A 15,603-nucleotide genomic window follows, 5' to 3' on the forward strand; every position below is an offset into this window, starting at 1 on the left:
GGGCTAGTCCTGCTGGGTTGGAGGGCTTCTCCCAGATCAAACAATCAACTGCTGTCGTTCCGTGATCAGCGGGGGGGGGGGCTTTTTCTTCATTGCCTCTCTGGGGCGACTTAAGACCCATTTTAGGATGAAACCAGTCATGGGATGCGGAGCTCCGCAATCCCTCGGCTACATCACTATGACGCAAGTCCAGAATTACAAATACATTTACGAATTACAAATACATTTTCTCAGGATATTTTATGTAGTTTTCATTGATTCTGGTTTTCTGCCTTCAATTTTGTAACATTTTAAATGAAATAAGTGTTGCAGTTATTATGTATATATACTTCAGGGAGAGGGGACAGAATACATTATGTCATTTTGTAAAATGTAAAAGTTAAATTCTGTTCCACATCAGTTCATATTCCCATTGGTATTTTTTTTCTGGTCCTGCTGCAGACAGATTACAGTATTGTTCTCCTTGCATCTTTCTCCTGCCGATATTCTTCAATTGGAGGAACAGCTCCTTTCTATGAAGAGTTCAGCTACTTTATTTATCTGACTGAGTTTAGGGTTAGAAGGAATTAAGGATAAACAGGGGAAAGATGCTTTGGATATAATGTTCCCTGGAAGAGTTTGAAAAATTAGATGGGTGGTAGAGAATTCATATTTTAACACACTGACTGTTTTAGTCTGGATGATGAAATTTTTATGTTATCATCTACAGCATGTTCATTTACTAAAGCTATAGTTTTAATATTAATTTCTCTTTAAAGTTTAAACAAGGAGCTAAGAATATACTATTCTCCAATACCTACAGTATGAATACTTAAATAATTGTTTAAAGAAGAACAGTTCTTCTTTATACAGGCTCTGGGGTGTGGTAGAAAGACAAGGAATAGCATAGCCTCAAATATTACAATTTTAAAAAAATAATTAGAGCCACTTTGGTCTAGTAAAGGCACCAGGCTACAAAATGGGAGACTGTGAGTTCAAGTCCCGTCATAGCCATGAAAGCCAGCTGGGTGACTTTGGGCCAGTCACTCTTTCTCAGCCCAACCCACTTTACAGAGTTGTTACTGTTGGAAAAATAGGAGGAGGAAGGTGAGTTATTTCTAAAAATAATAAACTTGGGTTTCACCTCCTCATCTCCCTCCTAGACATCTGTTTCTAATTTTATGGCAGATTCTGGGGTCCTATATCTTGGACAATACATTTCAAAAGTCTAACTTGTAATTTATCTTGACAGTGCTAGTAATGAGCCTTCACTTTAACCAATCTAGCAACAGGCGACATGGCCAAGGAGAAAGAAGAGAATACAACTCTGAACTGACTCTCAAAGCAGATACACAATGTCCAGCATTCTCAGCAGACCTTAAAGATCTGCAAACAGAACCATATCCTACATTTATTTAGCAAGTAGCGGCTTTATTAGAACAGCAAGGAAATAATGATTTTTCCAGAGCTGCTGCCACAGTTTGAAAGCTTTGCAAACAAAAGCTTTTTAATGATGCATGACAAAAAAAATTAAACTTCCCCTTAAACTTCTGGGGGTGATTTTTTTTGCTTCTCTCTCTTTTATTGAATATTTTTATTGTTTATTTTTCAAGGTTTTTATTATTTTACTATTTATTACTTTAACCAAATGCCTTTTATTTCTTTTTCTTTTTTTCTTTAATGTTTTTCAGTGAAGTTGCTTTTTGAAAAAGTTATTCTATATTATTATTATTATTTTATCTATGGAAATATTGGGTGTACCTCGGTGTGCTTCACATTTAGGTCATCTTTAATTGCCAATTGAAATTGGAATATTAAAGGGCTTAGATGTCCTTTGAAGAGAAGATACATGGCAGGCAAAGTCTCCCTGTCCTCAGACTTTCAACAGCAAAAATCACTAACTTCCCTTGGAGACATTATCTATGAAATAAAAACAATCTCAACTTGCTGTAATAATTCTAGGCAGCCAAGCTTATTTGACTTTAATAATAACCACTATGTGATAAACACATTTCCTCATCTGACATAATCCCCAAGGATCTAACACAAAGCTGAAAAAAACTGGAGTTTAACATGGAACATAATGCTAAAATATCCATATACTTATAATCTTGAAGACCACCTGGAAATTTCAACTTGTCCATAATGCAACATCATGCATAGTGATGAGGGCTCCTAGGTTTGTCTAAGTAACATCTTTGTTGTGCAAGCTGCACTGACTTCCTCTTTGTTTCTGGGTGCAATTCAAGGTGATGCTCCTTACCTTTAAAGCCCTATATGGCACAGAGCTAGATTATTTGTGGGACGATCCTTCCCTAAGGACATCTATCCATCTTCCCAGGTCAGATATGATGAGCATGCTCCTCATCCCTTCCCCTAAATATTGCCATAAGATAGGAGCTAGGAAATACACCTTTTCTGTGGCAGCCCCTGCCCCATTAATATCCCAAAGGTGCTTTTCAAAAGGCAATTGAACTTTCTTGGGTTTTTTTTCCCTTGAAAATGTTTTGCTTCTCATCCAAGAAGCAACCATGACCTGGATGATGAAGAATCTCCGTAACATTCTGCCCCATGAAGTTCAGGAGGCCTGTACCTTCCTAACTTCATAAAGCACTGAGGACCTGGCTTTCCCCCCAAGCCCTCAGCTAAGATTAGATAGCTCAGCTGTACATCTGAAGTTTGACTTGGCACCAGGTTTTTGTTGTTTTCAATATTTTAATACGTTTAGTTTTATAATTTTAATAGGGTTTTGTATGTTGTTTAATTTCTAATTGGGAGCTATCTAAAGTTGGTTATAAGATGGGCAGCTATATAAAAGTTTTCAATTAATAAATAATTCAATCTGTGATTTTTTTAAAAAAAAATCTCATTTTCAATTAAAAAAATTAAAAATAATGCACAGGAAGTATACTTACTTATACCTAATGATTATTGTTAATTGAATTCCTCAGAAACAATACTACATAATCATCTAAGATGAAAAGTGCCCCTTTGATGACCTCTTAAAAGATACCATAGTCCATTTTGTATGAAATTTGAAAACACTGAAATCTTTATTTTAAATTTATTAAGGATTTTATTTTTTTTGTTCAAAAAGAGATGTACTTTTTAAATTTTATAAATACTTACATATACATAATGAAATTGTAATTTTATGACATGTAAGGCTCCTTGTTTATTTATTTATTTAATTTATTTATCAAATTTTAAAATCTTATTTCCACCTATTTGCATTCTGCTCTTTCATTCTTTTCTCATGTCATTTCTTTTTTCTTGTTTAAATTCTGTAAAATATTTAAATATTTTAATTAAAATATTTTACAGAATGAATTTAAAGAGAGCAAGAGAGAGTACATGAACTTAAAATAATAAAACCAATTTCTTATTTCTTACTTCTCTATCTTGATAGAATAGAATATCTATGATAGAACAATTAATAAAATATTCAGGCATATCTAAGTCCATTGAGACTTCCACACATTGGGCACCAATGAGACTTAAGCTCATTTTTGTTTCAAAGAGATTACAATATACCCAACTGTCTGATACCAATAAAAATTAATCAACAAAAACCACCATTTTCAGAAACAGAAGCTAATTATTATCAATGCATTTTTGAGCTTTATAATCAACCCTTCATAACAGACTTTTTATCTCCAGAGATATAGGATTAGCAGATGAGAGACAAGCATGGATAGTGCTAGCAAATTTCTTCTGTCTGTGGAAGATTAATGTAGTATATCAATATCTTCAGAACTAACATACTATCATCTGGAATATTAGTGCCCTTTTCAAACATCCCCAAATGCTCATTCCAAATTCCAAATAACCAATTCTTCCCCTGGTGAATGAAAACAGCCTTGTACCCAGGCTGATATGTCACCATACTTGAATTCCACTTGGGCTTCTTGTCCATTAACAAGCATCTGACATTTTAATAGCCAAGCAAGGTAAGGGATTATATGGACACACTGTCAGCTGCCACCTTATGCTTGCTTGTGATTCGCTGTTATGTGGTGACAGTCTGCTATGAACTATGAAGAAGTGGGGATGCTTGGGAAATTGAAAGTAGATGCTGTGCCTTCTCAAGAAGCTGCTTCAAGGTCACCCAGCTGGAAGAAGGAGGGAGCAGCATACCAGATCATGTTGAACTGACCATTAGGAAAACAGTTGCAAGACTTTAATTGGTTATCTTGGGGTAGGAAATGAAAGACAATTGAGGAAGGGAAAGAAGAGGAAAGTATAATGGAGGGATTTTGGTGTGTGAATCTCAGTTCTGGCTATGCATTACTGCAATACACTTGACCTCTAATAAAAATATACCTTACTCAGCAAATGGAGTCAAGGATTGTTTTCTTCTTAGAAGGTTTAAGTCTGTGGCAAGTCTGACACACACATGTGATTTTTATGTCTTTACTTATGAAAATACAGTACACTGTTGTCCAAGTTTTATTATTTTGATGATTAACAATATCCAACTTAAAAATATTATCATTTTCCCTTCCAGATACTAAATATAATGGAATTCCAAAAATATTATTCAATATTATCATCAAATTACAATTACCATGGCAAGTTACAAGGGAAAGACAATGATGCAGAGTTGTACACAAATATATTACAGAGGATAAGGAGAACACCCCAGTTGCTTTGTTTGGTACAGCTTAAGAGATATCATGTGATAAAATGTGGTACAGTATAAACTTTGAACTTATAGAAATTGATTAGGTTTTGTAATCTTGCTATTTTGAGGGGATACCAATATAAAATTTTTTGCTTTGACAATGTTTATTTCAATAAATTTGTTTATTACAAATAAATAAAAAATCAATAAGCACCAATCAATTCAGATAGCATATCCAAAATGATCTAACTATCACTATTATATCTTGACTGCAGAAACAGTTACTTTGGAAATTAATTGCCCCCAACTCCAAATGATGCAGGGCTCTTCACAGTATAACCCAAAGACTAAAATACAATACAATACAGAAAAAACCCAACCACGAACAAATAAGAAAACCGGTAAAGAGTGGCAAATGAGGCCAATAACAACAGAGAAAGAGGCTCCAATGCCATTTAGAATGCTGGTAGTCCTCAACGACCACAATCAAGCCAAAAAATTCTGTTGCTAAATGAAACATTTGCTCTAGCATTCATTTATGATATAAGAGTTTTTGTTTCCAACCAATCCTTTTTTATTATTTTATTATTCACCTAATACAGGTAGCCCTTGATTTACGACCACAATTGAGTCCCAAATTTCCATTGCTAAGCAAAATGGTTAAGTGAATTTTGCCTCATTTTTTGACCTTTCTTGTCACAGTTGTTAAGTGAATTACTGCAGTTGTTAAGTTAGTAACATGGTGGTTAAGTGAACCTGGCTTCCCCATTGACTTTGTTTGTCAGAAGGTAACAAAAGGTGATCACATGACCCCAGGACATTGCAACTATCATGAACCAGTTGCCCAGCATCCGAATTTTGATCATGTGATCATGGGGACACTGCAGTGGTTGTAAGTGTGAAAAATGGTCATATGTCACTTGTTATGTACTGGGCTTGTGGTGATACACCATGTGCGTTGCTGGAGCAGCCAACGGCTCTCCAGTAACCCAGACTGGCTGTCTCTGGTCCTGCAATTGGCTAGCCCCAGGCGGCAAGAGTGGGTTCAAACCCATTGGCTGCCGCCTAGGGGCTAGACTATATATTGTGGCTGGTTGCAGCCCAAGTTTCAGTACAGTTCTAGCAAGAATAAAGTATGTGTTATCCTGTACTCAGCCTCGTGTCTTCCTTCCTGCACCAAAGAGCCCACTACTTAACAGTGGCGACGAGGGTGGGATCCTGCTTCGCCAATTAAGAGCTGAAGTCAACGAGGGGTCGGCAGCACATGCCGGAGGGAAGAAGCATTTCCCCCCCCCTCTAGGCTGGCTAGCAAGCCACACTAGCGGCCTCGTGCTCAGCGGACACATTCCCTGAGCCTAGAAGCAGAATTTGAAGATCGCAGGAATTTGAAGGAAGAATTTAAATGCCTTACATATTCATACTTATCCTCTAAGCAGAAACATATGGAGCTTTTTCAACTTTAGATTTCTAGTTCTGCATCTCAGAGTAAATCTAATAAATCTAATAAAGAATGTAGGAGAGTATCTGGTAAGCCATAGTTAGGTCATGAGTTTAGTTATTTTAGGAGAGATTACCAATAATTTTTAATTAACTTAATAGCAATGTATGCACAGATAACTAAATTCATTTTTATATGAATCTATCATGTTGTAATCCGGGTAAACATAATATCTTGTCCATATAACTGCTGAAAAGGAGGGCAAGAGCTAACAGTGTAGTGACTTCATATATGAGTAATTAAGACCCCTACAACTGTGTTAATTTAGAAATATTGTTATTATTATTATTGGCAGGGATAGTTTACACTGGCTTCAGTAAAAGTGGTAAAGATATGATTACCTATTGTCCATATTGGCTTGTCACAATTAAGAGAAAAGAAAAAGCAATTGCCTAAACATAGTACCAATATGGCAAGAAGTAGTACAAAGAGATATTACTGACCTTGAGTGATCTAGCACAGTTTCTGCAATATTAGGCTAGGTTTTTAGTCTTGCAAAATTGAGTATATGAAGATTATTTATTTGTGATCAAGGAACCACACTGAATTTAAGGTCCACAAAAGCAATCCACAGAAAAAGGGAGAAGTCATGGTCATCTGTTCTATGGTATCCTTGAATATCCTGTTTCAGTATCATGCAAAGACAAAATTAAACAAACAAAATTACAGTATAATGTGATCTGGGAATCTAGCCAAAGTATGATTTGATTTCATTATCTGAATAAGGATTCATTTATTTAAATAAATTAAACGAAGATTCTAATACATAATTCACAAAATGTTGATCATAAACAAAAGCAGTAAACACAAAGAAGTTTTAGAAATTTAAATTTAAAATTCATAGTCTGCTTTGCATACTTATAAATTAAATAAGCAAAATAACATTGAAAAGCTGCATTTCTAGAGAACTCATTTTAAAACATTAAAAATGTATGCAGTTTATTTACAATATTATCATAGTCAACAATGTATCAATTTTCTTGAGGGTCATATACATATACTATACTATCACTCCAACAAAGTTTTTTTAATTACATCAAACCTGATTAATCATAAAAATGTAAAGGCTGTTTCCTATACTATAAAAATGGAAACAATAAGCAACATTTGGCAGTATTCCTAATTAAATTAACTACAATAGAAAAATGCTTGCTCTCTTCTATTTTGTTTGCATTAGTAACCAAGAAATCTTTGGAAATCTTTGCTTCAATTAGATCAATAGGATGTGGAAGTCTTTACCTGAATACAGTTTTGATTTACCAAATCCAGTAACTAGGAAAGTACATGGTTGGAAGATAAATGCCTCACCTTGACAACCAACAAAGCAGTAATAAAAGTGGAATCCTAATCCTATTCTTCACATTAAAGGAGGCTGAAGTAATGTTGGTTCAATGTGATTTAAACGGCAGAGCCTTCCTCTTATAAACAGGCAGGAATGTGTTATGTTACAGAGCTTCTTCCCAAGTGTATGCAAAATATCGCCTTGGGCCGTGCAAATGATCCTGGTCTCTGTTGCTGAATGATTTCATTCAAACAGAAAAAGCCCCACTATCCCAAGTTGCTAGGAAACAAGGAAGGAGTCCCTGACCTGAATTCTTACTAGAATTTGATGTTGCCCAGGAAGCTATGGTCTCCACAGTTCCTTAGAATTGGATATATAACTTTACACAATATATAGAAATCTCAAAAGTGAAATTGTTAAGATAGTTTGTGGAAAAAGATAGTTAATATTCAATTATACACCCCTAGAGAAAATATATTGTTTTCAAAGACTACAAGAATGCCATTTTGCTTTATAGTTGTGCTTCTGATAGAAGCAAAGTACTTCCCCTCCCCCCAAAAAAATTATGTGATCAATAACTGCTTTGGGTTGAGGGCTGCTCTATAAAGAGAATTCCCTTTCCCCATATGTATTGTTCTGTGGTCCTACCTCTATTTGCTCTGACACTCTTAACACTCCCCCTAATTGCACAACACTAACTTCATCCAATCCTTAGCTCAAGCATCCAACAGCCTTGAGTCATCAGTAAGGGTATTGGACTAAGGATTATTTTCTCCTTGAAACCAACACTATGTCAGTCATGCCCCTTGGTCCTTTAATTAAGAATGACTCTTAACTCCATTCCGTGTGAAAGGTTTAGTTTACTAAAGGCCAAGTGGATTACAGCACAGCAAAGCCAAAACTGAAGTTTGCATGACAGATTTTCCCAGTTAACTTTCTGTGTCCAGTTCCTCCCCAGTTCCTCCTCCTTGCTGGTCCCTTATTGTCCAATTATATTTGAATAAATTGTTTTGGGAACTATCTCAACAGGAGGCTGGTTGGTGAGCCATTCCATTTCATTCCCAGCATTTTGACCTTAAGTTGGTGTCTCTGGAAGGTATGATGAGTAGTTAACTTCCCCCCTTTCCCAACCAGCTCCTTCTCCCCATAGTTCATAGCAAACTGGCAGCTAGCAGATACGAAGCTCAAGTGTATGATAGCAGTACTGACATTCCACTTCTCTCCTACCTTTGTAAGCCTTTGTCAATTCATTATCTTGGAGATAAGACACGTTGACCTATTGTAGATGTGAGCAGAGTTGGGAAGGTATTCCTCTGGTCACTAGATAGCCTTGACTGTAGTCATGTCTCTCCTACATTTGTCCTCTCCATTAATACTATCCTGAAGGGAAATTAATTTATTCCCAGGCTTTCAAGAAGATAGAGGAATGGAAAGCAAACCAGCGGTATTTCAAGAAATGGTGTATTTGAATAAATTTGTATCTACTATATTTTGAAATTACATCCATGAGGCTATTTATCTTTTGATACAGCAGCCTCATTTTTCCATGTGTACTTTCCAGAAAATGGAGAATGATAAACTACACTTTTGCTGCTTTTTTGCTAGTTTCCCTGCATTTACCAGTTTCAACTACAAATACTAGTCAGTTTCAGCTATTCTGCTCTAAAACATCTATCCAACTGCATATGAATTTTAGCCACCTTCTATCTGAATGCCAACTTCCTGTTATTTCTGCCTGTGATTCTTGATTCACCTCAGGGTTTATTTTAAATTGTGGTGAATTTAAAATAAACTGTCTCTGATCTGGTCTTCCAATGGTGCACTCCCTGCCATCATAACTGAGTCTATCCATCTTGCTGCTGGTCATCTTCTTCTCTTTCTTTCCACCTTAACCAGCATTAGAACCTTCCTTTGAGATGCCAGGCCTCCACATAAGGTATACAAAGTAGGATAATTTAAGTTTGATCAATTGAACCTTGAGTGAGAACTCTGGGTTGTTACTATATAAATGAGTGACTGGATATTTCCCAGACCATCTTTTCTATGTTGAAACTGCTCTCTTGCTCAGAGTTACAAATCTAAAGGAATGTGATCTGCAGGGACCCTTGCTTGAGCCTTCTAAATGATGGTTCCCCAGTCTCTAGGACCACTCTCTCTCTTTCTCTATTATATTATCAAAGAACTGCAAAAAATGTCAATGTACAAAAAGGCATTGGGACTTAATCAGCTTTCTTGCTGTTACATTTATACTATGATTTTTATAGTATAAATTGAATTTTATGTTGTTATGTAAACTGCTAGAGTATTCAGAAATGGAGTGTCACATAAACCAAATAAATAAATTCTAGCCCCCTTATTACAGAGGTAAAAACTGAGAGACACACAAAAATTCTTTCCGAATTTTTTTACCTACAATATATGGAATACTGTCAGAATATGGTAAATCTTCTGCTGGTCCAAGCATTTAGAATGACCCTGTAAAATGTATTTGCTAGGATCACTACAGTTACATCAATTCAAACATTTTAAAATGAATATTGTGTTATAATGTAAAGTTCCACAAACTTCCAAAGTAATAAATTAGTCCTGTCTCTTCTGTAGAAACATGCATCATTAAAACATCCATCTCTGAATCCTAAACAAACAATAATGAAACTTTTAAAATATGTTAACAACTCATACTGAACCCATACATTTATATCTTTTTTAAAAAAGTAATTATTTCAATTATTAATATGAATTGGGAAGAACACTTGTATAATAATTAAAGTCTGACAAATATTATTTCCACCTGAGCATATTTCACTAATAAATTACTTGAGAAATCCCTTTGGAATCTAATGCAAACTGAGCCATGTGGAGCACTGATTCCCAAGTGATAAAATGTAACCAAGCAACACTACCATTTTTACTCTACTCCATTCTTTTTACAGCCTATAAAGAAAGAATAGCCTTTCCATTGCCATAAGACAAGCACTGAAAACTGATAGAGAAAGTAAAGTAAAATGTAATAGAATGTGTTTCTCCTGCTAAAATTATAATTATACAATCTATCATAGCTCTAGACCTGTTTTTCCATCTTACTATTCTTTAGAGCAGGGGTGGGGAACTATGGCCCTGTTATGATCTGTGGAATTCAACTCCCAGAATTCCTGAGCCATTATGGGGTCATAGTTCCTCACTCCTGCTTTAGAGGGAAAGGAACCATAATTTATATAACACAACTAGCTCAGAACAATAAATTATTAATTGGGACCCTGAGAAGAAGCAATGCTTCTTGATAGCTTGAATGCCATTAATACAAATCTCCCACAAATTCACACACAATATTTAACCAATCCAGCTATATTTACAGCTTAACATGTCATATGAACCTGCTCTGACTCCAGCTCACTGAAAAAAAACCCATGATTAAAACAAAACTTTGCTCAGTGAGACATGTCCAAGATCAGAAGGTCGGCAGTTTGGCGGGTTGAATCCCAAGTGCCGCGTAGCAGAGTGAGCGCCTATTACTCGTCCCAGCTTCTGCCAACCTAGCAGTTCGAAAGCACGCAAAAATGCAAGTAGAAAAATAGGGACCACTACAGTGGGAAGGTAAAAGCGCTCCATGCGCCTTTGGCGTCTAGTCATGCCAGCCACATGACCGCGGAGACGTCCTCAGACGAGCGCTGGCTCTTCGGCTTTGAAACGGAGATGAGCACCGGCCCCTAGAGTCGGAAACGACTAGCACACATGTGCGGGGGAACCTTTAGCTTTACCTTTAATGTATAATCAGAAATAAGAAAAAAATGTTTTACTTAGGCTCACTAACCCTCTTTAGGTTGACTGAGATCAATAAATTCTGAAATTTGGCCAGCATTGGGGTAATTTATCACATGAACTTATAAACAGAGTTAACTGAATAAACTATGATTCAGTTAACTATGGGTTAGTATGTTGTACAACCACAATTATTCAAGACCAAATGAAATACATTCTGAAATGGCACATGAGGCATGGCATATGAGGAAGAAAATCTGTACCTAGGTTACATTGATTAAACCAGCCAACCTGGGAGAAAGACTTTTGAATTCCCTACTACAAGTAGTCCTCAAACTACCGATCACAACTGAGCCCAAAATTTCTGTTGCTAAGCAAGACAGTTGTTAAGTGAGTTTTGTCCCATTTTACAACCTTTCTTGCCACAATTGTTAAGTGAATCACTGCATTTCATTTCATTTATTATTTCATTTATTATATTTGTTAAGTTAGTAACATGGTTGTTAAGTGAGTCTGCTTTCCCATTGACTTTGCTCATCAGAAGGTTGCAAAAGATGATAACATAGCCTGTGACATTGCAACCGTGATAAACATGAGTCAGCTGCTAAGCATCCAAATTTTGATCACATGACCATGGGGATAATGCAACAAGTGTAAATGTGAAAAACAGTCATAAGTCACTTTTTTCAGTACCATTATAACTTTAAAAGGCCATGAAATGAATTTTTGTAAATTAAGGACTACTTGTATTCCTCATCAGGGACAAAGAGAAGAAAAGCGACAAATGGAAGTGGTAGGAAGACTCAGTAATTAAGTTACATATTATAAGATCATTAGCTTAATGTTAGTCTGTCACTTATTGATATCCAAATAAGATAACTAGTAATTTGAATAAAGAATCAATCGCTGACCATTCAGTTCTGAAAATGCAAATGCTGGCCATATTTCAAACATTATAACCACTTATCTTCAACAACATTCTCGTCTTATCTCAACCCAATATTCATCAAGCCTAACTAAGAAGCTGTAATACTGGTATATATAAAATAATTAACATACTTTTAATAGTTTTGTAAGCTGGATGTGGATGTTTATTTTGGACTACTATTAAACTGTGGCTTTGTTGGTAACTTTTCAAGATTGCTACCTTTTAAAATAAAAAACCTACTTGTTATCTAAAAAGCTTGCAATAACTTATAAAAATCTTGTTTTCTGCAAAAAGAGGGAAATATGATTGTTAAAGTCTTTCTGAAATGTTTTCACTTATGAGTAACACATACCACCACAACTGGGACTGGAATTTTGGTCATTGATCAAAGGAGTCATTAAGCAAGATACTCACATGACCGCTTCGCTCAGTGAAAGCAATCCTGACTCTCCCAATTGCAAATGTAATTGGAGGAAACTTGAACCTTCAGGATCCCCACATTGTTTCTCCAGTCCAGAGCAGGGGCTCCTCTCCCTTCTTCACAATCCCTGCTTTGTTTCTCCAGCCAGCACACTTGTTCTCTTCCACATATGGAGGGGAGAGGAACTCCTGTGCTGGGCTGCAGAAAGGAAGATCCAAGCTTCATTTCTGTAGCCACCTATATGTGGAAGGGATGGGAAATCTTTTGTCAGGTAACAGCAGCTTGCAACTTCCATGCCAGCTTCTCCACTGACTTTTTAGGGAAGCCAGCAGAGAAGCGTGCAAATGGCAATCACATGATTGTGTGCTGCTTGCAGTTGTAAGTGCAAACAGGTTGCCAAGCACCCAGATCACAATGATGTAACTGGGGATGGGCAATACGACATGTTAGGATGATTGAAAGTGCTTTATAGACGATAAAACACCCTTTCCAAGCCATCATAACTTTGAACAGTTGTTAAACAACCAGTCATAAGCTGAGAACTACCTCTAGTTTGAAACAAATCACTAAACTTGCTCCATTTCAATTTATTCTCCGAGTAAATAAATAGAACTCAATAATTAAGTATCCTACTTTGGACACATTAGGTGAAGATCTAGTTCCCTGGAGAAAGCTCTAATGCTGGAAAAGGTAAAAGGAAAGAGAAGAAGACAACCAACAGCAGTTACAGTACACTAATTAGTTACTTATTTATTAATCAAATTTGAATAACTGCCCATCTCACTGTTGGAAGATCTGAAAGGCCAGATAAGGGACAGTTCATCATCATGGAGAATATCTGTGTGGTAACTAAGAGTCAGTACTGACTTGATGGCACATAATTATTTAAAAACTAAGTCCTTTCAGAAGACTTCATTGCCTAGCTTAGGTTACTATCTTCCTTTGATCTGAGGGTCATAGCAGGTTTTGTATAGCATGCTGCAATCTGAAGTGAGTAAGATCAAGGTTCATGTTAAAGTTCATGTTTTTGTTGTTAAGGGCTGCAATGTTTAATGACTCGCAAGTCTCAAGACATTTATTTGTCCCTTACAATAGGGACCCCCAATTCTCAGGCCACAGACCAGTACCGATTCATGGCCTGTTAGGAACCAGACCACATAAGCAGTGCGAGTGAGCAAAGCTTCATCTGTGCATGTACAGGATCTAGGTTGCACATGAACCATCCCCCTCCCCTCACCACTGTGGAAGACAATTTTTCTTCTAAAACCTGTGCTTGATGCCAGAAAAGTTGGGGGGGGCACCATATAGCCTTCAAAACGCCCATTAAATGCTAAAATAAATTTTATATACAGGTGATCCTGCACTCACAACCACAATTGGGACCATAATCTTGTTTGTTCAGCAAAGTGATTGTTAAGCAAAATGTCACATGACTGCTTTGCAGCACATGTGTGAGTTGTGGGGGGGGGCAGTGTGGCACAGAGACACAGTGCCCCTAGAACCTTTAGCAAGCCCATCCTGGCCCAACAGCATAGCAAATAGCAGGCCTTTTTTCAGAGGCCGCTTTGCACCATTCTCCAAGCTGGCATCCCATTCACACAATCCTTTGAATGTTTCATCCTCCAAACTGCTTGTGCCATTCCTACAAATTACATGATTCTGATCACATGGCCACATGGGGCTGTAACTTCAGGCTGAAGTTTTAAATCTGTTTTTTCAACACCATCAAAATTTTGAATGGTCACTGAATGGTCATAAGTCAGACTGCCTGTATTTGATCCCATCCTTTTCTGGAGGCTTTGCCAGAGACACTGGCAAGATATATGTGGACACACCAGTCTGTACTTTTTGTATCTTTGTGGAGAATTAAGATTGTTATTCCATTTGGCCCTCTTTATATCAGTTTGTATCCTAAAAAATGTGACCGATCTGTATCATCTCTAGCTGGCTTTGCAAAATGTCAGTTAATTGACAATTCTAAATTATAGATCTCTTCAGATCATGTAACTAACATGTCTTGAGAAAAATACCTTCAAGATTTGGACACATATTGAAATGAATAAAAAAATGAAGATAGCCATTGTATGTCTGCAGATGTATAGCTCAAGTTGCAGGTTTGATTGGAACGTGAAAGAAAAACATCATGGAAGGTAGCAATGGCAAATACTTCCTGTACTATTCCCAAGGAAATACATGCCCAATAAGTATTCGAGAAGTGAGGTTTATTTGAAGGAATGCAGCATTTACTTTTTTATATCTTAACATGATACAGGTAGTATTCAATTTGTGACCCTAATGGAGTCTGCCAATTATAATAGTAAGTTGTGATAGTTGTAATGAAGACTGTCATATGACCAACCCGATTTTATGACCTTTTTTTGCAGCAATTGTTAAACAAATGCTGCAATTGTAAAGTGACCCCTGCAGTCACTAAGCAAACCCATTGTTTGCTTTGAGGTATTTTTGCTGAAAACTGGATTTCAGCCAGCAAAAACATCATAAATCACAGTCATGTGACTGTGGGATGCTGCAAATGGCTGCACATGTGGGCCAGATGCTAATTGCCAAAAATGTGGTCGCATTATTTGCAGAGTGGGAGGGTGCACCCATCAGAACTTCAAAAATGGGCCTTAAGTATTGGGGGTACATAACTTTGGGGAGTCTATTAGGTGATCTATTGTAAATCATGGACTGCCTGTACCAATTTCCACCACAATGGTTTTAAAATGCATCACAGTGACTGAACGTAAATTGAGGACTATCTGTTCCAGTTTCCATCACAATGGCTTTAAAATGGATTATGAAATAATGTCAAATAGTAGAAATTATCAGGGGCTGCAAGAGATCTGCTAGCCACTACAAGCTGGCACAACACTCTCCTGCCCCTGAGCACTGTCCTCTATGCCCATTCTGGTTTGGAGAATAGGAAGATCTAGATCTTTCAAACTGGCTTCTCACTTACAGGATGTCCAGGATAATGCCTGGCCCAGAGATCTGACTTTGAAAGAAGGATCAGCCTAACTAGTGACAGTCATGGATGGTGGGGCAGATTAATACAGTGGGATCTCCATTAAAACCTACTTCCTACTCAGCCCTCATCCACCTTAAGAAG

At 36.8% G+C, this 15,603-nt stretch overlaps 1 protein-coding gene across 4 annotated transcripts in view; it reads right to left on the reverse strand.

The window, feature by feature from the left end:
• Nucleotides 1-15,603, reverse strand: part of CRACDL (CRACD like) — a 49,119-nt gene that overhangs the window by 32,508 nt on the left and 1,008 nt on the right. For all 4 annotated transcript variants that reach the window (XM_083361540.1, XM_083361541.1, XM_083361542.1 and 1 more), the window contains exon 2: nucleotides 6,545-6,723. The gene's annotated coding sequence lies outside the window, so the exon portion shown is untranslated. The remainder of the gene's footprint in view (nucleotides 1-6,544; nucleotides 6,724-15,603) is intronic.

The sequence above is a fragment of the Vipera ursinii genome (genome assembly GCF_947247035.1).
Source record: "Vipera ursinii genome assembly, chromosome: 4".
NCBI lineage: Eukaryota > Metazoa > Chordata > Lepidosauria > Squamata > Viperidae > Vipera > Vipera ursinii.